Below are 27741 nucleotides of genomic sequence, written 5' to 3' on the forward strand. Positions count from 1 at the left end.
TCAGACTGGATGATCATAATGGTCCCTTCTGACCTTAAAGTCTATGAGTCTATGGTGAACAAAACCGGCCCCAGGACCGACCCCTGGGGCACTCCGCTTGATACCGGCTTCCAACTAGACATCAAGCCATTGATCACTACCCGTTGGGCCCGACAAACTAGCCAGCTTTCTATCCACCTTATAGTTCATTCATCCAATCCATACTTCTTTAACTTGCTGGCAAGAATACTGTGGGAGACCGTATCAAAAGCTTTGCTAAAGTCAAGATATATCACGTCCACCGCTTTCCCCATATCCACAGAGCCAGTTATCTTATCATAGAAGGCAATCAGGTTGGTCAGGCATGACTTGCCCTTGGTGAATCCATGTTGACTGTTCCTGATCACCTTCCTCTCCTCCAAGTCCTTCAAAATGGATTCCTTGAGGACCTGCTCCATGATTTTGCCAGGGACTGAAGTGAGGTTGTCTGGTCTGTAGTTCACCAGGTTCTCTTTCTTCTCTTTTTTAAATATGGGCATTATATTTGCCTTTTTCCAATCGTCCAGGACCTCCCCAAATCGCCACGAATTTTCAAAGATAACAGCCAATGGTTCTGCAAACTGCAATCACATCGGCCAACTCCCTCAGCACCCTTGGATGCATTAGATCTGGACCCATGGACTTGTGCATGTCCAGCTTTTCTACATAGTCCTTAGCCTGTTCTTTCACCACTGAGTTGCTCACCTCCGTCCCATACTGTGTTGCCCAGTGCAGCAGTCTGGGAGCTGACCTTTGTGAATACCAAGGCAAAAAAAGCATTGAGAACTTCAGCTTTTTCCACATCATCTGTCAATATGTTGCCTCCCCAACTCAGTAAGGGTCTCACACTTTCCCTGACCACCTTCTTGTTGCTAACATACCTGTAAAAACCCTTTTTGTTACCCTTCACATCCCTTGCTAGCTGCAACTCCAATTGTGCCTTGGCCTTCCTAATTACACCCCTGCGCTAGAAATAGTTATCTGTCCAAATTTCCACTTCTTGTAAACTTCTAAGAAGCTCTAAGATGTTAAGATGCTCTATGCAGATGGGAGAGAGCTCTCCTGTTGGCATAATAAAACCACCGCAGTGAGAGGCGGTAGCTATGTTGGTGGGAGAAGCTCGCTCGCCAACATAGCACTGTCCACACCGGTGCTTAGGTTGGTATAACTTATGTCGTTCAGAGGGGTGACTTATTCACACCCCTGAGCGACGTAAGTTATATCAAAGTAAGTGGTATGGTAAACCTGACCTGGGTAGTATCTTACTTCTCAAATAGTCCTACTGATGTCACCAGAACTACTTATAAAGTACTACTCCACATGAGCAGGGGTGGCAGAATCTGGCTCTATGATCCCTTTAAATTTGCATCTATCAGCAATTCTCTAGGTGCAGACATCAGAAATAGGCTTTCCCCTCCCAAACTGAGCTATAATAACTCACCTCTGTCCTTATTCCCTTCCCAGTCGTGCTGTAAGACTCACCTGTTGTCTCCTTCTCCCTATACCAGGAAAGCTGTGGGAGAAAGATGAGTCTTACAGCACATCAGGATGGTCACCAAATCCATGCTTTAGTCTTAAAAGGCCAAACACTGCCATTGCCCACCTTGAGAATTCGGCTGGGGGAGACGATCTGTACATTCTGTCCGGAACTCCAGCAAAGGAATAGCCTGACTAGCAAAGGATGCACTGAACCATTGTCTTCTAGATGCCCTGACTCCCTTTAACATGCTGCTGGGGGATACCCAAAGTTGTGAACCACAGTGTTACCGCTCTGCCTCAGCAAGAGTGAGTTTTGCTGGTGGTTAGACTGTCAGTCAGCTCCCTGCTCCACCAGTCTGTCTTCCTCACCAGAAAACTCCTCAAGCCTTTCCTGGCCCAAACCTTGCCTAGCAGGTAACAAGAAATGAACTCCAGCCCCCGAGCTCCTCAGAAATGTTTCTCTGCTATGCACAGCCCCTCCCACTATGCATTCATAGACTATATTAAGTTTGCTGCTCTGTAAAGAGTCAGTACATCACAGCTTATTAATTTAACTGGGGTAAATACACCCTTCCCATCACACACAGCACTGCATTGGTTTATAGGGGACATAAAATAAGTTTATTAACAAAAGAGTACTAAACTTTTTTGTTATTATAATTATGTTTTATGTAAGAACGACCATATTGGGTCAGACCAATGGTCCATCTAGCCCAGTGTCCTGTCTTCTGACAGTGACTATTCCAGGTGCTTCAGCGGGAATGAACAGAACAGGGAATCATAGAGTGATCCATCCCCTGTCATCCACTCCCAGCTTCTGGTGAATAGAGGCTAGGGACACCCAGAGCATGGTGTTGCATCCTGGCTAATAGCCATTGAGGGACCTAACCTCCTTTAACTTATCTAGTTCTTTTTTGAACCCTGTTATAGTTTTGACCTTCACAACATCCCTGGCAAAAAGTTCCACGGGTGATTGTGCGTTGTGTGAAAAAATACTTCCTTTTGTTTGTTTTAAACTTGCTACCTATTCATTTCATTGGCTGACACCCGGTTCTTGTGTTAAGTGAAGGGGTAAATAACTCTTCCTTATTCATTTTCTCCACACTAGTCAAGATTTTATAAGCCTCTATCATATCCCCTCTTGGTCGTCTCTTTTCCAAGCTGAAAAGTCCCAGTCTTTTTAATCTCTCCTCAAATGTAATCTGTTCCATACCCCTAATCATTTTTGTTGCCCTTCTCTGTACCTTTTCCAATTCCAATATATCTTTTCTGAGATAAGGTGACCAGAACTGCACGCAGTATTCAAGATGTGGGCATGTCATGGATTTATATAGTAAAAGTGGAGGAGCTTGGTTTGCCAGACTGATCAGCTAAGCCAATACTGACAACCTATATGAAAAGGCTGCAAAACATGATGCCTCTGGACTGCCTCAACATGGAGAAAGCCTTATAAGCCAGTCACTGTCAAAGCCAATTTTAGAAGAACTTAATGAGGCTGCTAAGAATGCTGGAGACACAACGCAGTTTAAGTGAACCAACATGGTTGTTGCATCATACTTTCTATTTAAGCAAGAGATACTACAAACTGGAGGCCAATGTTAAGTGCATTGTCATTTGTTAATCCTGAAGTTGGACACTGGTTTCGAACAAGACTGGCAAATGCTCAGTATCTGTCTGAAAAAACTCATCTGACTCTCTAGAAGCATGTGGTGCAACAGTGAAAGACTCAGCAGTTGAAAAAGTGAAGAACACTCTCACCATATCCAAATATGTGGATACATGGCTGACAAATGCACCAATGTAAATAGGCATCAAGTATTAAGTCATTGCATATGTTATCTTGCTGTCCGTGGTAGGCCAGTAGATGCATTCTAGATGTTCAGGTTATAGAAGATGCATCAGATGCATCTGTGACATCTTTGAAGAGTTAAATGCTTGTCAATTGAACCCTAAACAGATGGCTGCTTGTGCATGTGATGGAGCTACAAACTTCTCTGGAAGACACAGTGGAGTACAAGCTTTGCTCAGAGAAAAGCGTAACCCTAATCTCTCCTATACACACTGCAGAGGCCATCTACTCCAGCTAGCGCTAGTATGAGCTGCAAAATCTTCAAAAGACATTAAAAAAACAAAAATGTAATGGCTTTTTTATACTCTTTTTCAGCAAGAGTCCAAAAGAACTGAACGTCTTGGAAACAAATAGAAGATACACCAGGATTGAAGTTCAAATTAGTCCAACCTGGGAAAACCCACTGGCTTTTTCATGAGCGATTCTTGGCTGTTGTCTTAAAATTACTGCAACCATTATTACTGGCTTTGGAAAGTATCCACTAAGATAGGACAGATCTAAGTAGTGAGGCTGGTGGACTACTTTTGATACTAAGTTCAGAGAAGACTATCGCCATTCTCTCTCTTGTAAATCTACTGTTGAAACCACTTGGGTCATTAAACAATGTCATCCAGGCATCTGCTACAACAGTAATAGATCTTTGTCTAACCTTGGATCAATCAGAGAGCTATCCATTGAAAAAGTACTGGAAGAAGCAAAGACTTCAGTCCAGAAGTTGACTAACGAAGGCATTTATATTGACTCCTTAAGTAAACAGGACAAGAAGTGTTTGTTAAGCCAGCTGAAAAAGTACACAGACTTGATTCTTACAAAGCTACAATAGCAATTTCTGGATTCTACTCAACCTCTACATAGCTTTTACAGATGCCTGTCTTATAAAACACTTACAGTTGAGTGGAGTGAGGCAGTACTAGCAATGGGGCTGCCATGTGACCAGGACAGAATAGAAAATTTTGAACAGAGTGGAATATCATACGACAAACAAATGAAGATTTAACTTCACTTTCTTCTTTATCATCACTAGTGGTTTGACCCGATCTTTGTGCTGTTTCCTGAGATGAAAGAAGTAGGAATTCATCTCTTGCTGCTCCCAGTCACAAGAGCTACAGCTGAGCATTCTTTTTCCTCATTGAATAGAATTTTGCGTTCTAAAAGAAGTCGCCTTCTGCCTGATCAGGAGCATATCATGAAGGACTGGAAGTAACAGACACACAAGAAGACACCAAAGAGTGCAAAATTACAACAAGAAACCAAGAAGGATGTAGATGTCATGCTTCATAGTAGACTTGGGTAGCCAACTTTAATTTTTGTGATGATTTTAAAATATGAGTTAAATCTAATAAAATGGTCGTGAAACATTTTTCAGTTTTTACTATGGTGCCATACAGCCCACCTTTGTCTTCACAGTCTCAACCCTTGTTGGCCCTCACTCCCCTGAATATTCCAACACCCCCCCATTTCAATTCCTGGGGAAAACACTGAATATAGAGATAAAGGTAGAGATGGGTACAAGCAAATAAAAGTGAAAACACATCTAAAAGTCTAAAATTTAATCTAGTAAGATAGTCTTTGTTCAAGATGGTTTCTTCTACCCTCAGTCTCCTTTCCAGCTTTTTACTTGCCAGCCTGGCCAAGACCCATCACAGTGATCAAATTGCTTGGTTTCTTTGTCTCCTATGTGAAGAATAAAGATGGAATCTCTCTGTATTCCGTGTATTTCCAGAGGGATAGCATTTGTCTTACAAGTCAGGAAGGCATTCTGGGGATTCAGTCTCCTGTATCTCTCTGGGGTGCAGGTGCCATGCTAATTCTCTGTTTCTTGAATTCAGGATAATCCTCACTGGTTTAGCTCAACTGCTTTGTTTACTGCTAATATGTAAACTAAGGTAAACCCACATTCCTTTGTCTAGGGCAGACCTGTTTATCACTTTTACCTAGGTTAGGCTATCTGGTCTTAAACGTGTTCTAGGTAACATCGTAAAGAGGGAATTCATTACTTCACATAAGGTAACACATGCATTTTACAATGATATTAATGACCAGCATATTATTAGTTGTCATATGATATCTCACAGGGCATACTGTGTGTAGGCTGTGAATACAGGGATGCCTATGCTCACACTTCCACCCTCCCTGGTCAATCCTGACCACTTCTTGGTTTGTTCAAGCCAGCTCCAAGACCCCCCCCCCAGCAGAATAGGGATTATGGCCGGTTTGTATTGCTTCTCCCCATCCATCTGGGCAGAATTTCTGCCCCCAGGAGCCTGTAGCCTAGGCTCCACAGCTCAATGGGCCTAATCCTACAACACTGAAATCAATAGGAGATTTTGCCCGTGACTTCAGTGGGTTCAGGCCCAATGGGAATGGGCGAGTCCCTAGAATTATATATACACTATTTATGGTTAATGCATAGGATTGAGAATCTGGAGATTTGGGTTCTATGCCTGGCTTTGTTGCAGAGTTTTCAGGTGCCTTTTTACTTAACTAGGGTTACCATATTTCAACAATCAAAAAAGAGGACGGGAGGAGCCCAGCCCTAGCCCTGCCCCCGTCCTGCCCTAGCCCCGCCCCTGCCCCTTCCACTCCCTCCCACTTCCCGCCCCCCTCAAAACCCGCAACCCTCCCCCTGCTCCTTGTCCCCTGACTGTCCCCTCCTGGGATCCCTGCCCCTAACTGCCCCCCAGGACTCCACCCCCTACCTAAGCCTCCCTGCCTCTTGTCCCCTGACTGCCCCCTCCTGAGACCCTCCCCCCATCCTAACTGGACCCCTAGGACCGTACGCCCTACCTGTCCCCTGACTGCCCCAACTCTTATCCACACCGCCACCCCCAGACAGACCCCTGGGACTCCCACGCCCCATCCAACCACTCCCCACCCCCTGACAGCCCCCCTCAGAACCTCCAACACCCCCCTGGGACCTCTGCTCCTAACTGCCCTCCAGAACCCCACCCCTATTTATGTACAGGCGTGACTACCTGCCCTTTCCTGGTTATTATACGCGGCCAGTCCGCATCCACATCCAGTAGTTAAAAAAAATAAATAAATAAACTAATAATTTAAATTGGAATTTCATCCATTAATAAGTATTTATTATATAGTTAAAACCATTCTATTGAAGGACAGATATTAAATAACACTAAATATGTTAATGTTCAAAACAATATTAAAAATTTGAAAATTTAGAGCATGAAAACCAAAATAGCTAAAATTTAGTTTTGGCAAGATACACGGAATGGAAACTCCGGGATCTTTACCTGTCACTGAATATAGCCATCATACCAATAGTGGAATATAAAACAAGTCTACATATACTCTCCTTAAAATTTTTACTTCTGTCCATTCCCAATAATTGTAACAAATCATTATTACCTTCACTCCACTTGCCACGCGCCCCAAGCACAAAACCAAAGAAGTGAATATTTTTACCTCCCGTTAAGTTTTTAATTTCTTCCTCTAACTCAAGATAATAAGCCACCTTCTCACTGTGTGCTTGTTCCAAACTTCTGGCATTATCCTCCCATCGCACTGTAACATCAACCACCACTGCTGTATCTCCTTTTATAAATATAATGTCCGGCTTTCTTAACTCACCCTTACTATTTCTCAAATGGGGCTCTATCATTGCCTTCCACCCTAATTTACCAACCTTATCTACAACTGCAGACACTACTCTATTATGCCTTTTTATCCTAGCATTCTTAGTCTTATAACATTGTCCTGAGATATGGGGAACAGTCTCCCGCACTTTACCGCACCATCTACAAAGAGCATTCACACCTCCTCTTCCTCTTGCTAATGTCTCCCTAGTAGGATAAATATTTGCCCTAAGCTGCAATGCTGCGATATACGCTGATGATTTAACTTTACTAGAGTTTCTAAAAATCGAATTACTAATTAAATCATTTTAAAAATATTTTATCCCTATTCCCTGACATCTCAGTTCCGACCATCTTAAAAATTCCTCTTCCCTCCATTTCTTGGGATGAGATGTTACTGCACTAAATGACAATATTTTATCCACAAGATTTTCTCCTGCATATAGATAAGATAGGTCCATCCAATTATCTCTCGAGACAATATGTCTCCTCCATTTACGAATTAACATATTTGGGATTTGCACACTAAACTTAGTGAGAGCTAAACCACCATCCCTACCTCTAGAATAAAATATCCCATCTGTGGTACACTGAGGTAAATGTAAAATCTCTTTAACTATTTTTCTAACTAACACATCAAGATCGTCTAAAAGATTAAAAGGGGGTTCTATTAAAAGAAGATTATAAAATAGCTTCGGTAAGATGTATGTCTGTAAAATTAATATTTTTTGGGCCGGTTTTAATGGGGCCTTAATTAAATTCTCACTCCAATCTTTCAATTTTTCTTTAAGTACCGGTCCCCCTACACCTATCCAGGGATCTATTCTAGCCCCTAAATATTTTTCAAAATCCCCTGGTTGAACATATTCAATCTCCTCTGACCCTATCTGCCAATTATCCTTAGGATTAACTACATAGGTTTTATGTTTAGTTAAAATATGAAAGGCTTTCGTTTTCTTCACATTAACAGAGAGATTAGTATTTTTACAAAACTCCTCTAAGATACCCAAATTTTTGATCATTCCTTTATATGAGCTACTTAAAATTGCCACATCATCGGCAAAAGCCAATGACGTGACACTATTACCCTTAACATAAAAACCACTTCCTTCTACTTCTAATCTAGTTAAAAGGGGATCCATAGCAATATTAAACAAAATTGGGGACAACGGGTCACCCTGCTTGACCCCCCTCCTAATTAAAATAGACTCAGTAGCTTCATCACCCACCCATACCCTAGTTGTGCAATTATCATAAAGGTCCCTAATAATATCTATAAAATGTTCATCTATACCAAATCTTCTCAACCCGGCTATTATATGTCCGTGTCCCACAGAATCAAATGCTTTAGCCAGATCTACGAACACTATTGCAATTTCATTCCCATTTCGTTTAGCCCCTTTAATCAAATTATCTAATATAGCAATATTTTCCTCACACCCAGGGGCGGATATAAACCCTTTTTGTCTACTACATATCTTAACTGTTTCCACCAGTCTTTTTGCTAATATTTTGGTATAGATTCTAATCCAAACTGACCCAATTGTCAATGGTCTCCAAGATGTTAACTTCTTCATTTCCTCCTCATCTTGTGTCTTTGGTATTAAAATCGTTCTATTTTTCTTAAATTCATCTGGTACCTGTCTATTTAGAAACCATATATTAAAATTTTTTGTAAGTATTAAGGAGTCTAAATTAAAAATATCCCACAAATTGCTCACTTTTACTTTATCTGGGCCAGGAGCACTATCTTTTCTTATTTCTCTTAAAGCTATTCTAATCTCATCCACAGAGATCGGACTCATTAATATATCATAATCCGCATTCTCTGTGGATGATGGCCACCCTATCATATTACCATGTCCAATTGTTCCCAAAATATTTACATAGTATTCCTCAATTTCTTTCATAGGGATAGCACACTTAGCCTTATCTGGCTCTCCCATTATAATGCGAGTCAATCTTCTTCTATCCTTATCAAATAATTGTTGATAGAATTTATACTTAGCTTTCTTTGTAGCATATCTCCTAATTGCATTAAATTGCTTCCTTCTCCCCTCCTTTCTCATCTTCCCTTTTCCTTTATTCCTCAACTCTATTTGACTTTCATTTCTAGGGTCCTTTCCCTCTACTAATGAATAACATAATTTTTCCAACATTGCCCATCCGAGAGCCTTTGTTAAATCCTCCTTTAATAATCCTTCAATTTCCCCTAAACTATTTATTATTTCTCTTCCCTCCCTACTTTGTTTTCCCCGTTTACATATTTTCTCCACTAAATCCACTTCTGGATGTCCTTTTAGTGGGAAAATCCTCTCTCTTGGGGGTGGAATTTCTAATATATTTACTCTAATGTCCTCTACCTCAGTCACTTCCTCCCTATCTCCTGTTACCACTAACTTCTTCTTTGCTAATTCTCGTCTTTTATCTGATATTTGTTTATTCGTTTTGGTCCTCATCTCGCTCTCAATACATTTATTTATATTCCTTTTCCCAATATATTTCCTTTCCAACTGTATAAGCTGCGCAACCTCATCTTTGGTCCATATACGAGATCTAGTCGATCCCTCTTTGATCTTACTTTTAGCAGCCATATCTTCTTTTCTTTGCTCATTCCTCACAGCAGGGTGTCTATGTCTACAGTGTTGGCTCAATCCAGATCTAGTATGAAAACCAAGCCCACAGACTGAGCACGTATGGCTCTTCATTGGGGTATCCGCCTTCTTGGGTATGCACTTGGGGTAGTGGCAAGCTATATTATGATATTGAGAAGATTTTCCACATTTACTACATACAACTCATATGGCTTTACTTTTATGAACCACATTAATGTGTTTGGCCCATTTACCAAATGTTGGTAATATCTGGGGACATATTGGACAATTAAAACTATCAACGGGATACTCTAAATAAAAAACCCCATCCTTCCACGAACTACTTTCTAATATATTTATATTACTACCAGTACTGTTAAGATCCTTATTACGATCCCTATTAAAATCAGTACTTGGTCTAAAACTATTTAATAAACTAGACCCATTAACTAAATGAGCATTAAGATATCCCGATTCCCTAACATATGGATCATCAAATGTACTTAAATACTTAAAATCTGGATTAAAACTGTCCATAGTTAAATCATTAAAAGTGTCCCTTGTAAAAACCATCGGTAAGATAGATAAAATCTCCTCACCATGATCATCACAAACATTCTCCTCTACCTCCTCTCCATGCTCCACTGGGAGGACTTGATTCTCACTCTCATGCTCATGAGACTTCATTATAGTCCACACCATTTTATCCATTGGTCCAGCGACCCTGATCACACCCCTAATATATTTAACACTGTCAGCCGGGGCATCAAAGCCAACAGCGGGGGCGTTATTAACCCGGTCCAGCGCCAATCCGGTATAAAAATATAAATTACTTTTTTCCATAGCTAAAAGATTTACCCTTCTCAGGGGGAAACTAACCCTTTCCAGGGGGAAACTAACCCGTACCTGGGGGAAACTTACCCTTTCCAGGGGGAAACTAACCCGTGCCTGGGGGAGACTACCCTTACCAGGGGGAATCTAACCCTTACCAGGGGGAGTAAACCCGTACCTGGGGGAGGCTACCCTTACCAGGGGGGCATCCATGTGGCACCATATGGGGCTGCCCAACCCCGTCCCACACCCCACTGAATGTGGGATGTGGGTTCGTCCTCCGCAATCCGCCTGGCTATCCAAGCCAGTTACCGACTCTCACCACGAGGAGGTAGCAGTTGGACTTGCAATCCAGAGGCTTTCCTCAAAGAGGGGTCCCAAACAGCATAATGTCGAGCTCTAACGGGCGTGTGAGAAAAGGCTCAGATCTTGGTAGGGGTTGCCCCTATTGACCGGGCTCACGCCCACCCCCACCTCACCGATAACCCATTCTCTCACTACCCTCAGGCAATGTTTCCGTCCAAGCCCGACAGCTGAGAGGGTCCAGAGACGCATGGAGAGCCATTAAGAGAGCCTCCCTGTTCCTTGTCCCCTAACTGCCCCCTCCTGAGATCCTACCCCCTACCTGTACCCTGACTGCCCAAAACCTTATCCACACCCCCGCCCCCAGACAGACCCCCCCCCGAACTCCCAACCTATCCAACCCTGCTCCTTGTCTCTTGACTGCCCCCTCCAGAACTTCCCTGCCCCTTCTCTAGCCCTCTGGCCCCCTTACCCTGCCGCTCAGAACAGCATGTCGGGCTCCACGTGGAGCCCAACACGCTGCCGTGCTCCCCCACGGAGCGCATAGCCCGGTCCCCGCCCTCGCAGAGTGCTGCTGAGCGGTGCGCTGGGCAGTGTGGGGGGGAGCAGGGGGAGGAGCTCCAGACTGCCGGAGGCCCGATGCGAATGTCCGGCTGGCGATCTGCGAATGCAGGGAGGGGGAGGGAGAGAGCGAGAAGAGGGGAGTGATCTCAAGTTGCAGGGGAGAGGATGGGGAAGCGGAGGAGGGGCTCTGGCTGCCGGAGCCCCGTGCGAGTGGCACAATCCGGCCGGCTGCCCTGTCAGCCGTGCACGCTTTGCATGGAGGGGAAATCCGGACATTTACAAATTCCCCCGGCCACTATTTTTAACTCAGAAAAGCCGGACATGTCCGGGAGAATCTGGACGAATGGTAACCCTAATTTAACTGTCTTAGGCCTGGTCTACACTAACCCCCCAATTCGAACTAAGGTATGCAACTTCAGCTACGTGAATAACGTAGCTCAAGTTGGCGTACCTTAGTTTGAACTTACCGCGGTCCAGACACGGCAGGCAGGCTCCCCCGTCGACTCCGCGTACTCCTCGCGCTGAGCAGGATTACTGGAGTCGACGGGGAGCACTTCTGGGTTCGATTTATCGCGTCCAGACAAGACGCGATAAATTGAATCCAGAAGTTCGATTGCCTGCCGCCGAACCAGCGCGTAAGTATAGACAAGCCCTCAGTTTTGCTCTGTGAACTAAAGATTGTAATACTTATTTTATTTACCATGGAGGAGAGGGGGTTGTGCAGTTAAATTCATTACTATATGTTACAATCTTGGAGATCCTCAGAGGGATGGTGCTGTGTTAAATGCAAAGTATTATTATTACGCTGTATAGACACTATATACATTCTCAACAAAATTAAAATGTGCTGTATTTAAAGTTAGTGCTAAAAGAGAATAAAATTTGTAAATTATATCATCTGTCTTAGTCATTTATAGAGCACCAGTCATGGGAGAATCTAGGTGCTGTAGTACTGTAGCTAGGTGTCAGTTTGTCACATATGAGGACTATACTTACCAATGTGATCTGCTGAGGCAAATGCATAAAGGTGAAGTGTGCCTTTGAATGCAACTTTAAGGCAGAGCCATGCAATGCGCATATACAAGCTGGCACATAGAGAGTGGAAGGGAATGGCCTCATCGCTACTCTGTTCCTTTTGGAGTGCTATGCATCCTGACCCAACAACAGGGAGCAGTCCCTAGACATTCCTGAGTGCTGAGACAACAGTTGTTACTGGTTCTTATGTGGGAACCCTGCACACCTTTCCTCACAGGTGGACTAAACACAGGCTGACCTATACAAAAAAAATCTTGCAATTTAAAGCTGGCTATTTTTCTGTTTTTCACAGCACAAGATGAGACCAGACAGCCCCAATAGCAGACCCTTCTAGCTCCTGTCAAACTCTCTCTTGCCCTGGGACAATAGACCTTTGATACTCTGGTGAAATCAAGCCCATTACAATTTGAGATACTTTGGGGTGGTCTCTTAAGAGGTTGCCTAATAAAAGGCTGTAGGAGGTTCTTGCACAGGTTTCATTGTATAGCTGAACTTCTTGTTGAATATACTATCCATGTGGGGCCAGATTGTCAAGAGTGCTCAGGACCTGCTGGCTCTTATCGTGACTCTTATGGGTACATTTTCAAAAGAGCTCAGCACACAGTAGACTGAGAGCTTTTTAAAAATCTGACCCCATATTTTCAAATAAAGAAAATCGCATATAACAAAACTATAAAAGAAATAAGAAAAATATATTGTAAGTGTAGTAATACAAAGTGAGTTTTATGAATCCAGCCAGTGGATTCTGAAAACATTACAACATGCTCATTAAAGTTCTTCATTTTGTAACAGTACATAATTTCCATCCTTTCAAAGAAACACAACCAATACAGAGTTAAAAGAATAATACACACAAAATGTGGTCATGTATATTTATGGTGTATATGATTTATTTTATACACCTAAGGTAAGGGAAACTAATTAAAGTGTGTTAACTGAAGGATACCTTAAAATGGAGAATTGGTATGGGTTAGAAGAGAGGTGCCGATGGTTAAATGTACTGTATGTGGCTAGAATTGCTCCTAAGATTTATGTAAGGATACAGATTTGCTGGGACACATTCCTAGCTGGTCGGAACCATCAAGGTAGAGGTATGCCACTTTACCCAATTGAGAATCTAGCCTGTCTATTATAGACTTTGTGAAAATTCTTTTTGCAAACAGTAACCCAGGAAAGATGCATCCGAAGAAGTGAGGTTTTTACTCACGAAAGCTTATGCCCAAATAAATCTGTTAGTCTTTAAGGTGCCACCAGACTCTTTGTTGTTTTTGTAGATACAGACTAACACGGCTACCCCCTGATACCAGGAAAGTACTATATTTCCCCCTTGTGTCTATTGCAGACATATTGAATCGTAAGGACTTGATGACATTGTGGTATGTATTTATGCCTTCCCCTTTGATGTTGAAAAGAGGTCTTCTCCAATATAATAAATGAAATCAATAATGAAATGTATCCATAGCATATTCCCCTCTCCATGCCTTTATGCATGCACATTCTACACACTTTGAAGGATGATTCTGTTTTTATTTATATTGGGTTAGTGTATTTACCCCCTTCCTCCCCAAAAAAACAAACAAAAAACAAAAAACAAAAAAACCTGAGTGCTTCTAAAGGCAGACTGTTGTTCAGGTGACATACTGTTCCATGTGGATTTTTAAAAATACATTATTATGGCCTATGTGGAGTGACTTGAATGGTCTCAGTCCAGTTCCTAGTACAAAATAGCACAACTTGGCATCCTCAAATGAGAGGCCAAGGACTGGATGGTCATGAAGACAGACCTATCCTCTCACCTCTAGCAGTCCTTTTTTGGGCACTTTTGTGGGCAGAGCATTGGAGCTTGTGCGCTCCCCATGCTGTACATGCTCTGCTGATAAACAGAGGACTTCAGGGCTAGCAGCTTTTACAGACACAGGGGAAGAGGTTTATTAGAATGAATTCGAAAAAAATAGCATCATGTTTATTCTTAAATCAGTCATCGGACACTAACATTTAATTATCAGACTTCAAAGTTATTTTATTCTGCAAGCTTTCAATCTTTCAATTTTTTGACCCAGTTCCTGGGTCAGTTAATGCCACATCTTTCCCAAACCCTAAATTCACATACAAACACGAGCCATTGATTCAATACAGTGCACAAAATAAATATGACCCGCCAAGTTACAATTTGTATGGAACACAAACATTACTGCAACAATTTAAGAAGGAAAAAAACAAACTCTAAATAGAGCAGAAGTGAATCACATCTTTCCATCAGCCTGCACATGCATGCCCCAGAAACTCTGAACTGTGCTTGACATTTTTCACTTCCAGGACATAATAGAAATGTTGTAAGCACATGGAGTTAAATATATCCTTGGTGTAACTATGACTTTGGTATGGGTTTTCACCAGGGCTAGATTTGGCCTGCATGGACTGATCCTTCTATGTTAATCAGTCTTCCTCAAACAGAATTCCCATTGACTTCAGCATCATGCACAAAAGTCAAATTTGCTGTTGAATTGTACTTGAAACTTGTCGGTGAGAGTTTCGCCTGAGTGAGAGCTGAGAAATTGCCTGTAAAGCACCATGTACATCTCGGTGTTATATAAACAACTGGAATAAAGTTGCGAATTTGCACACGGTTTATAGATTCTGTATTATAGTCCTTACTTTAGTACTGTAGAGACAAGCAAGAAGATTAGGGGTAAAATCCTGGCTCCATTGCAGTCAGTGGCAAATCTCCTACTGGCTTCAACAGGGCAAGGATTTCACCCATGCTTTCTACCTCAAGGAATTTACAATCTAAAAACAGACAGTCAATGATTGAGGATCCAGGGGGAAATAGGGGAGATAAAGGAACGGGAAAATTGCTCTTGGGAGAGTACAACAGCTACAATCATCCAGTTTGTTGCAGTTCCCTGTATGTCTTTTTCTTTTCACTCTCTTGTGTATGTTTTTTTTTTTAAATTAAACACACACCTTTACATATAAATTATCTTATACATATATCTTGTAAAATAGAGAAATATATTAAGATACACTGTTTTATTTTATATTATATAATTAAGTTATCAGAGAGAGCAAATAGTGCCAGAGCTGAGATCAGAGATGCATTTACTTATGCCTATCTTGACATGCTGCAGACATGCCTTTTGTGCCAGAGAGCTGAAACTGAGAATAGGCTTGCTACCCGGTTTCAAATGGCACCAGTTTGCAATTCCACCCTGCGAGATTGAAAGCCCTCCCTTTCTAATAGCATAGAGCACCTCTATGCAAAATTGCATAGCAACGTCAATGCATCTCTCCAAAAGTGATAGTAAGGTTGAAACATAGTAAGTTCAGAATATGGGAATTCAGGGTTCTGACTTTTACAGAATATCTTCTGCCTACACTGATTTACAGGCTATAATTAACCACCTCCTTGCTGGTCCATTGCTTCAGCATCTATCCTGCTGAACTGACTGAAAAATAGCGAACATAATCCAAAGGTCTAGGGTCTGGAACCAACCTCTAGCTGATGGCTCCTTTAGACAATGAGATAATTCAGTGGTGGGTGCAGTATAAGAACCCAAATGATAAAAGAGACTTCAAGATTAAAGGAAAACTATATTAGACTGATATATTTCATGGCCAGAAGGGACCATTAGTTCATCTATTCTAGATCAACCTCGTGTATATTACAGGCCATTATATTTCGCCCACTTATAGATAGTCAGCATACCTCACTAGAGAGATGATTCATACTCACAGGCTTTATCTCCCAGCTGTTTCCTTAAGCAGAAGCATTTCACTGAGGTTAAGGTACAAAAGAGGTCAAATTAATCCTAATTTTGACTTGTTTAACTTGATCATTTAAACAGCTAACACTTTTATAACATGGCTGTTTTTATAGAAGTCATGTCTTTAAACAGCTGACTGGTACTTTAAAAATGCATTTTTTAATTTCTGAAATTGTTTTGGATCAGAAATCACTTCAGTTTACTTTAAAAAGCAGTAAACAATAATCAATAAGAAATTAGCCGATTGATGATAGCTAGGTTGATAAGGCAAATGGGGAAAGCTGGCTGTTACCCTGACTACTACTGGAGCTAGACTGTGCCTTTTAGCCCTGATTTTACACTGATATTGACTTCAGTGGAGTTACTCCTGATTTACTTTAGTAGGAGATCAGAATCAGTCTCTGTGTCATGTAACCGGCCCTGGCAAGGCAAGATCTCATAGGAACTATAGGCCTGATTTTCCTCACGCTTACACTGGTTTTACATCCATTGGCTTCAGTGGAGTTACGCCTGTATTGAACCCATACAAATGAGAGAATAACGAGGCTCTATATCTCCAGCATACTTTGATATCAATGGCATTGTTTATTTTGCTTTGTGCTTTATTAGCTTGTATTTATATTACATACACACACACACACACACCTGTGTTAAAGAAATATTAAGGTTGCAAAGTCAAACACTCAGAAGTAAGGACATGTTAGAATTAAGGTCCCTGTGCCAGTGGGAATGGGGCATGTTCAGTGCAGATGGCATCTTCAGAGTATAACTGCCAAACTAATAAGTGTCCATTAGGCATGTGAGAACTGAGATTTTTCAATGGCTTATAACTTGGCCAAATTTGGGATTTTTCCCCCCTGAGAAATACAACCCTCTACCCACAACAAAATTTCAAGCTTCTGCTCCAAATAGGCTGACCAGACAGCAAGTGTGAAAAATCGGGATGGGGGTAGGGGGTAATAGGAGCCTATATAAGAAAAAGCGCCAAATATCGGGACTGTCCCTATAAAATCGGGACATCTGGTCACCTTAGCTCCAAAGCACGGGGGCACTAGAGCTTTTGAATGAAAATGTTGTAAGAATGTTTTTAACATGAGCAAAATAATGTATGTTTCCCTAATTTTGTTCTCAGTAACATCTGAACCATTTTAACTGAAACTTTACCAAAAATATTCAGCCTGAGGCAGAAGTTCATGGAAAATTTCTGCATGAATGGTTATAGCTTTGTCAAACTTTAAGCAACTGAAAACTGTGTGTTATGAAGGAAGTGTCAGGCAACCTTAAACATAGGTGGAACTACCAGCTCTTCTGGTCACCTTATAAAAATTAGTACTTTTTAGAATTGTGCTGAGAATTTGTGCTGGGGTAGCTATCACTGGAGTGATTCAGCCTCCCTGAACAAGAATGTGCCTAATTGAAATTGTGTACAGATACAGCTATAATTTATTGTAATATGAGCACTGAAGCATAATGTTAATGATTCCAGGCATCTTATTTTGACAAGCAGAAAAAGTGTCCATCAGCATGGCTCAGTGTAAGAGAACTTTCTTAGCTATGCCTGAAAGAACACAGATTTTAAAAACAGCAATTTGTTGTTATAGGTGCAATTTTAATACATCTATTAGCTGACAAGGTTCAGATAATATTATAAACCTATCGTACAGCATGCTTAAATTATCAGGTTTATAATGAGTTATTGGTTAAAGTGGAAAACACGGATTTTCTAACATGAATGTACAAACTTGAATAAACCACAGTTACAATGAACACTTAGGACCAGATTAAATACTGGGATAGGCAGGCACATTTCTAACTGAAGTCAATCAAATTTGGGTCATTAGAGCTGATCAAAATTTTATGAAATTAAATTTTTTTAGAACTTTCATTGATATTTTGATTTTTGATGGAAAAAAAAACCTTGAAAAATGTTGACTAAGGTTTTTGGCCAGCTGATTTTCACCCATAGTGCAGAGGTATGCATGCAGTCAGATTTCTTTTGTACATTCAGATTTCTTGTGTGTATGTTTTTTAAATTGAATTTTCAAAATGAATGCAGTGCTCCTGAATATGAATTTAGTGGTGCCATCCCTGCATAAACTGAAGTTCTTGCTTTGGCCCCCCGAATTCAGTAGGGCATCCTTATTCAATAAAACACTTAAGCATGTGTTTAAGTCCCATTGACATCAAAGGTAAATACAATCTTAAACCACTGGTCAATTAGGACTTCAATCCACAGGATAGGTATAGCATAAAGAGCAGTAGTACATAATTTACCACACCACCCTATCAACGTGCCTCAACCCTGACCTCTAGGGGTGAGAGGAAACTTCAGTTTTCATGCACATTCCATCTTTGGTTTATCATCTGAAGCTGCCATAGGTACCAATTAACATCAATCATGGTGATTGTCTTGATCTGGACACTTATCTGCTAGGAGAGGGACTGCCATCTTGTGTCACATATGCCACTGAACTACTGTCATTCAATAGTGATTTTTTATCATTATTAACTTGGATTATATTTGAACTAATAACCTAGAAGTGAAAGGTTTTGAATCCATTATCCATCTCCTGGGTGACCAGATGTCCTGTTTTTAAAGGGACAGTCCCGGTTTTGGGGACTTTTTCTTATATAAACGCCTATTACCCCCCACCAGTGTCCGATTTTTTCACAGTTGTATCTGGTAACCCTACCTGAAACAGCCAGTGTATCATCATCCTTGAGGTTTACAAAACTATTAGTGCATGGGGTTAGCAGTAAACTCCCTCAGCCATCAGATTTATGCTCCTTAACTGGAAGGCATTAACGGTTACAAACACTTCCTCTCAGTAATATTTTGCAGTGAATGTTATGGAATTACTTTGTAACACATGTTGGACAATCAACATGTGTTTATAAAATAAACATTTCAGGTGTTTATAATATAGTGAAGCTATTCTGAGCAGTTTCAAAGCCATTTTCAGTTTCTCTAATTTCTATGCATTCCTAGGTAATACCATTTATTATAGGAACCCCACTCGTACAGCCAAAAGACAAACAGCCAGATCTTAATATCTTCAGCAGTAAATTTGTTTTCATCAGATTATTATTATTTACATTACCATACACCTTGAGACCTTAGCGGAGATCAGAGTCCCACTGCCTTAGGCACTGTATGCACACACACTAAGAGACACAGTATTTTGCAACATGGTCTAACTCTTCTGCCAGGTGTTGTCAGCAGCAAAATGGGCTGGGTTCAGTTTTCTGGGAGTTCTTTCTGAAAACTTAACTAATGCTGACTTGACTCCCCCCATCCCTCTCAGAAACCTAGGAAACTATATATATATATATATACCACCCTAGATACCCTTGATAGGCAATACTTGATAGGCAAGCACAGAGTCCAAAGGTTTTAAACAAAGAGAACTTTACTGGAAACAGTGGTGGGTAAGGGGAAAAAACAGAATAAACACGAGAAAGCCAACAATTAATAAAGTGACAATATCTATTAGGTAAGGCTCCCTACTCTCCTGAGGTTTTAACAATAGTCCCAACCTCTGTCCTCCTCTTGCAGTTGTGAGTGGCTAACACATTCCAGCCACTTCCCTCCTCCCCACTCCACCACTCACAGTTTGTTCTCCAGAGTTCCCGGAGTCCAACTGAGGAAAGTGCTTTCTGGGCTGCTCTGGGGACTCTTTGATTGCTGGATAGAGAGGCCTGCACCAGAGTCCCTAAGATAGGCTGCTGATAGCTGTGGCTGAATGCATCCAATCTTGTCTGGTCTCAGAAACTAAACAGTCCCAAGTCTGGCTAGTACTTGGGTAGGAGATAACCTAAAAATACCAGGTGCTGTATGCAGGTACACTGCTGCTCTCTGCAGCTACAGCCCAATCCACCTCACTGCCATCACCTGTCTCAGCTTAGCCTGCCATATCAGAACCACCTCAGCTCCGTCTGCTGCCTCTGTGCTGAGACTTCAGAGAGGAATCCATGGTACACAGGACCCTTAACAAAGTCCTCCCCACCAGAAAAGTACTCCCAACTGAAGGTAAAGACCTCTCTGCCCTACCCTCTGCAGGCTTTCTTACCCAGCTGTGCTTGACTGCAGTCTCAGGAGGGTTGCCAATTTTCATTGGACATATTCCTGGAGATTTCATCACATGACATAATCTTTAATTAAAGATTAATCTTTAAATCCTGGAGACTCCAGGCCAGTCCTGGAGGGTTGGCAACATTGAATCTCAGCCAGGGTGAGCCCTCACCCCAGGCACATTTGGTGCAGTTCTCTTGCCTTTCATTTCCCAACGGGGTCAAGAGCATTGTATTGGCCTCCCCCTCCCCCAGCTCCCTACCCAAACAAAATCGTAACTGTATTTTAACCAAAGTATGGGCTAGGACTTCAGGCCACAGGACAAAACCAGTCAGATCCTTAGGCACTGTACATACACACAGAAAGACATTTCATGTTGCAAAGTACTTACGATGCAAATAAACAAAAGATCAGAAGTACTATCCCCATGGTGGAGAACTGAAGCACAGAGAAACTAAGGCTGAGATCCAGGTACCACTGACATTTTCAAAACTGCCACTCAGCTGCTGCCTAACCCCAGAGGTGCCTACGTTTCTGCTGGCTGACATTCACAAAGCCACCTAAGTGCTGACACCTCCCTGTAGCTAACAAGCTGCCCAGACCCCTAGCTGAAGCTTTAGTGGCCCTGAAGTTCAATCCCGCAGATGAACTCAAAGCACCCCTGAACTTCGAGTGGGTTGGGAAGTGGGTGTGTGAGGTGGGAGATCCAAGTTCAAATCCCTGCTTCAGTGAATATTTATGCATACAAAGTGGAACAACTCTGAACAAGAGAGCTTGAGAGGCCCGCCCCAGGATACTCAATAGTCTGGGAGTAGGGCACTCACCTGGGATGTGGGTTCAAGTCCCTGTTCAAAATCAGATAGAGCAGGGATTTGAACCTAGGTTTTCCATTTCCCAGGTAAGGGCCTTAACCACCAGGCTATGGGTTTTGGTTTGATAGGAGTTAGGCACTCAAATACATTTAGGGGCCTAGGCCCCACCCTTTCCTATGCATTTCAGTCCTACTAGCTTAGACAGCTCTCTGAGGATCCTTCTCATAGACACTGGACTCTGCTCATGCATTGTATGGGAAGCCTGGGCAACTAGCCTAGGACTAAGAAGTTCACGAGGTGGGGCATCTAGGAGTTAGATGTTTTAACACAGAACAGCCTAACTACTTTTGTGAATCTGGCCCTATCCGACCGGCATAGGCCACATAGGAAACCCACAGCAGAGTGAGTCACTGATCCACTTCTGCATACATTCCAGTCCAGTGCTCTAACCACAAGACCAACCTTTCTCCTCTTTACAGTATGTATATTTATTTTGGATATACAAATACACTACACAAGCAGACTTCCTAGGTATGACTTTGTCTTTTCTTTATTTCCCCATCGCAATGAAGACACCTAATCACTGGGAACTGGCTGTGAGCACCAAGCTTATTTGATACGCGTAGGACTTTTTACAAGAGATTCTCTTTCCTACACATACACACACTGTTGCTACTGCTACTACATGTGTATTGGGAAACACTCCCATGAGCACAGATACATTCTGCATTTTCAGCTCCATTCAAGTGTGTCAAATTGGTTGAGTAAATCCCAGTTACTTTCTTAGGCTACTAACTGGCATTAATAAAGGATGAAAACACAGAAGTTTGATAAGGCAGACACAGGAAAGAGCTTGAGCTAATGATAACCCTTCCACAGGTGTCAGCCATGCTTGGGGGACAGCCTGATTATTTAGTCACTTAGAAAAAGAAACAATTAGTGCACAGGCTAATTACTCAGCATGTATGAATTTTAAACCAGTGTTCATGTTCCAAGCAGACACACAAGCTATGACGTACTGAATAGGCTGTGTGGTCTAGAATAGGTCAGAGACTAGCAATGAGGAGCTCTAAGTTCTTGTTCCTGACTCATGGTGTGAAATGCACTCTGTGCAAGTCAGGTCCTGATGCCGTTAACCCTTCCTTTCACAAGTAGTCGTATTGACTTCAGTGGGACTATTTGTATAAGGGTCTGCAAAAGCAGGCTATCAACTTTTCTGTGCCTCAGTTTTCCAATCTGTAAAATGGGGATAAGGAGGCTTCTCTAACTTTTGAGAGCTCTAGATGTAAAGTACTGTGTAAGCAGCAGTGATTGAATTTAGTGGTTAATCATTGTGTTTAGCAATTAAAAAAACAACCCACAGCATTTCCTTTTGTACCACTGAGGACTCCAGATCTGGAGGTAAAATGACCAGCTGTGGTATAAATTGTCCTTCATATTATTTAGATCTGATCACTTGATGAATGGCCCAAACTGAAGACTGTCTACTGCTAGGAGAATGATATGATTCCTTTATGGAGGGTTATCTTATTTGCTGACAAGTTAAGGCTCAACATTTTTAGTGACTATCACACCTATCTGAATATGCAATCAGGAAATTGTAACTGGGTTCTTGGCTGAGAGCAGAATTTTGCTTCCTAATGAATTCATTCTGTCCCAGGCCTTTTTGTCACAAAAGGATAGGGAAAGGGATAGGGATAGGGAAAGAGGGCACAATTTAGATTGTAAAATTAATTTCACTGTTACCATTGCTCTGGATTTTGCACAACAATGACTTATGTTTTTATATCTATTCTTACAACACATCTACCTGATACACTGCAACTGGGAAACACTAGTAGTGAGCTAGCAAGATCCTTTATGTGTCGCTAAAGGAAAAAATAGCGGTTAACCCCTTGACATGATAGATGTACTTATGAATCTGCAACAACAGTTCAGTGAATTAGAGACAGGAGTCTGGATCCCTTAACAAAGTGGAGGCTAAAGAAAGCAATGTTTCTCTTTTCCTTTATATATCCATCTCACTTGATTTAATTGGCTAGTTGGAAATGGATTTTGAAATCCTGCAGCCAATCTCTGACATTTCAGAACTACACAATATCCCGTTTTCTTCTTTGTGGCTAAATGTAAAGTTCTCCAAGGCACAGGCAGATTTAAAATGCAGCTACACAATATTTTTTGCGACTTGCATGAGAATAGGAAAAATATTGCTTAAAAACAAATGATAAAGACAAGTCAGTTGGGGCTCTATCAATTTTTGTTTTGTTTATATACAGGCACAGAAGTAAAGATGAAATTAAAATATTTTGAAAGCATCGTTTCAATAGTGTTTTCTACATGCAGATGTGAAGGCCGCAGTAGCACCATCCAGTAGATAGGCATTGACATGGGACTTCAGAAACCTCAATTCTCTTCCTGGCTCTGCCATTAATCTGCTGCATGAATTTGGGCAAGTGCCTCTATTTTCCTCTCTACCCTTTATTGTCTTTTGCAGTGTTGTAGCTATATTAGTCAAAGGATCGAGAAAGACAAGGTGGCTGAGGTAACATCTTTTATTAGACTGTGGTGGGGTGGACGCCCCACCCCCTGAGGAAAGAGCTGGAACAGGCCTTTGCGGCTGTGCAGGCCAGCAGCCTATCAACAAAGGCCTGTAAGGAGCCAATCAGGGCAGGGCAGAGGCAACCAATCAGGGCCGGGTGATGCCCTATATAAAGGCTGCCTAGAAGAGGTGAAGTTAAGTCTTTCACTGGCTGGCAAGGGAGAAGGACTGGCTCCTGAGGAAGGAGCTAGCACCTCGGACAGAGCAGTGCTAGGTAGGCTCAAGGGAGCTAGAGAGAGCTCCAGCCCCATTAACTGCCAGGCTGTGTCCCCATGCTATGAAGGGCTGAGGACATGTACAGGGCCAAAGGGGAAGTGGCCCAGGGAAGAAAAGCGGACAGGAGGGGAATGAAGGAGGGCAGAAAGAGGCTGCTGCTAGAGGGTCTCTGGGTTGGGACCCAGAGTAGTGGGAGGGCCTGGGTCTCCCCCCCCCCCGCCACCCTAATACTGCACCTGGCCACAGAAGACTGTGGCCAATATAGACTGCAACTTGCCCCTGAGCTAAGGGGTTGTGGTTGGCCACGGAGGCAGGTGCGAGTCCCAAAGACTGCTGTAACCCTCTCCCCCCCGGAAGGCGGTGAGTCTGGAATAGTGGGCACTGCCGGAGGGCAGTGTCCTGAAAAGGATGCCGCCGAATGGAGAGCAACACGGGTCCTAGAGCAGAATGGACAGCGGACAAGACACCACATGCTGAGGGCGCTTCGCAGTGGACAGAGCTAATTCCCGGAGCAACCAGCGGGAGGCGCCAGCGGTGATGAGTCTTGACCCACATCACATGGACCAACTTCTGTTGGTGAAAGAGACAAGTTTTTGAGCTACACAGATGTGAAAAAGAGCTCTCTGGTCATGAGTTCTCAAAAGGCCAAATTCAACCATAGAGGAAGTAGGTGCATCTTCAATGGGATTGGTGCCTCCTTCGTTCAGTGAAGAAGTTGGCCTGTGTTGGCAGTACTGAAAGGAGACAACCACCTAGTTGTCAGAGGTGGTGATAGTCACAACTTCCACTGAAACCAATGGCAGATGTGAAAGTATAACACCTCTGAAAAATTAGGTCATACATTTATATTTTTGACATTTTCTAATCAAAGTATTTAATCGGCCCTTTTACCAACTGTTGATTAGATATGGTTGGAAAAACTCTAACTAAACACTTTTTCATTGGAATATGTTGATGTGTCAGAATCAAAATGCTCTGCAGAGACATGTCAATTTTCACAAAATGCAGACACAACCCAGGCAGGGTTCCTGCCAGCTCACCTGACTCGCTCCTTGGCTGCCTGTCTGGTGGGCTGATGGGGAGCTAAGGGCATGTAAACCCTGAAGGCCCCAGCTTCGAGGCTCACAGTTTCTCAGCAGCATGGGCTCTCTGGGTTTTCTGTGCCCAGCCCGCCATGAGGACTACCTCAGAATCAGGGTCCCTAGGGCTTCGAGTCTGTACCTATGGTGCAGCCTGCCAGGTGCATGGATCAGGAGCCAGAGCTTCATTCCTTTTCATGGAGAATTTCCAAATTTGTGGATTTTCTCCACACAGCTCTAGTCTCAAAGTTTATGATTCATGAATCATTCATTACACTGACACGTGGATGATGTTCTACTTTGTATAAAATTCTTTAATATTCATTGGGCCAGAGAGTGTTAGAATGACTCTACAGCTTAGTGGTTCAGACGCTCACCTGGGAGATCCGAATTCCAGTCCCTGCACTAATGAATAAATATTTCATACAAAGTGGAACAGCTTCAACTCACCTACCCCAAAGCCCCGCAGTTAGGGCACACTCCTCAGAGGGAGGAGATCTGGGTTCAAAGTCTGAATCAGGCGAAGTGGGGACTTAAAGCTGGATCCCCCACATATTGGGTGAGTTCCCTAACCCCTAAACTATTGAGTATAAGGGTACCACTCCTCTCCCACCCACTCTCAGTTTTTGCAAGAAATGACTGACCAGAGTTAGGTGCCTAATTCCAGGAGAGGATTCACAGCTGTAAATCTCAAGCAGAAGAAAGTGCCTCCCTCTTGCCCAAAGTTAGATGCCTAACTCTCTTTGAGGGGTAGGGCTTAGGCCACACTCCTCTCCTCAGCATTTCCACTGGTTAATGTAAATACCTCCCCACCCAGTTTTGTAGAGCCCTTTCTTAAGCACTTAACTCTCCCCATGCATTGTATAGAGAGCCTGGGCGCCTAACTCAGGCTGTAGATTCTATTAGGTAGCAGGGGATTTTAGGTGCTGCAACCGTGAGTCTAAGTCCCCTGTATGATCTACACTTGAATACCTGATGTTGCTTCTAGGCAACTGCTAAATGCAAATTCTGGTTAGATGCATGCTTTCCTTGGGGGTCCAAAAGCTATGCACATAATCAGAGTGCACTGTAACATTAAATGCATTTAAAAGTAACACACTCATTTTAATATTCTGAGACACTTGCATCTTTTGAATTACCAGTCAAAAGCCAGGTGTTTTGCTTGGTATTCCTCCTGTAATTCTAATTTGGTAGCTTCTGCCTGCTCTGTTGAGCAACTGCAAAAAATTCAGCACCAGTGCAGTAGCCTGTGCAGTTATGAGGACTACTATGATTCCTAAATCTGCAGGTAATAGAAATCAGAACCATTTGTAGCAGATTTGAAAACCAATCACGTCATCAGTCTCAGTTTCATTGGACTTACTACTAGGGAGGATGTAGCATTTGATTGTTACAGTCCTGTGACAAGTGTGTGGGCTGGCTGGTATATAGAGTACAAAATCAGCCTTAATCACAAGTGACTGCTTGGGGCCCTGTGCTTCTCTGAGCAGATTTGCTATTTACAGGTGGCTAAATTTCCCCCTCCTGCAGAAAGGATGCAGTTCATGACCCAATCCCCACCTTAGCAATTTTGGGGGCCATAAATCACGAGGTTATCACTGCACTCCCATGACTCACTAGGAAATGCCATGGAGTGCTATTATTGTGTACCAGACCCAATCGTATGTGATATATAGGCGATGTAGCAAAATTCCAAAAGAAGGAAGCAGCTGAGTTTTCAGCTGTGCTGGTAGTTGGTACATTAATTCAAAAACAGGATACAATGGCTGCTTGGAACATCTTATACGCCTGGCAAAAATACTGACTTCGGGTGCAAATTACAAACAATCTCATATCTTTTGTTCTCCTAGTCTCCTCTCTCTGAAATAAAATGGTTCAGCTAACAATTCTTGAAGTCTGATCATTGTTGAAGTCAGAAAATGTTTTGAAAAGGTCTGATTTTTTATAAGGTGATTGCCCTGCCTTCTCAGGCATTTTCTGACTTTGACACTAGACAGGCATTAGGAGGCAGTGCGGACTGGAGGGTTCAGAATGGAGATGAGTGAGGCAGTTCTAGTTTCTCATTCCAACTCTGTCTTGAAGGACTTCTCACTGCCTTACTTTCCCTACCTGCAAAATGGGGATACTACTACTTATCTAATGAAGTCAGTGAGAGGATTAATTAGTTAATGTCTAAACAGTGCTTTGAACACAAAAAGTGTATTCAATAAGTACTAAGTGTTACTAATGTTACAGAGAGCCAAGCAGAGAATTTTTCTTTAACATAACTTTAACAACACATATTTTGTTTCTTGGCTCCTGCAGCTTTTCTGTTTTCATTCTTGATCATAACTCACCCCATACATTTAAAAACTAATTTCATCTCTAGATTTTTAGAGAGAACAAGACAGGAATTTATAGCTAAATCTAACTCTCCAAACTGCAGCCTTTTAGGACTGATCAGAGCAAAATACACAATAGTTATCTAGGAGCTGAAAAAATGCTTTCAGACATAATGTTATCACAGATGTTAGAGATGGGAAAGGCCTATTAGGTCATCTAATCCATCTCCCTGCCACTGAAGGATTATTCTCTATTGCATATGGCTACGTGCTTCCACAGCTTCCCTCAGGAACCCGTTCTCAGATTTGGAACAGTTTTCATGATCTTCATTCTAAATTTTCCTCAATTTCACCTTGTAACTACTATAAACAGGCCTGAACCAACACCTCTGACCTGAACATCTCTAAAATTTTGGGGTGAAGGTGAGTGGGTGTTTGGGTGCATATTTGGAATCTAATCAAAGATGCGAATTTCCCAACCAAATTCCAAGATTCAAATATTCTCAATTTTAGGAGTGTTCAAGATCAACATCAAAATGTTTTGATCCAGACCCATGTCTACTATTTACACCCACTTGTATCACCATAAAAATTCCCCTTCTTGATATT

This window comes from Malaclemys terrapin, chromosome 5 (assembly GCF_027887155.1).
Source record: "Malaclemys terrapin pileata isolate rMalTer1 chromosome 5, rMalTer1.hap1, whole genome shotgun sequence".
NCBI lineage: Eukaryota > Metazoa > Chordata > Testudines > Emydidae > Malaclemys > Malaclemys terrapin.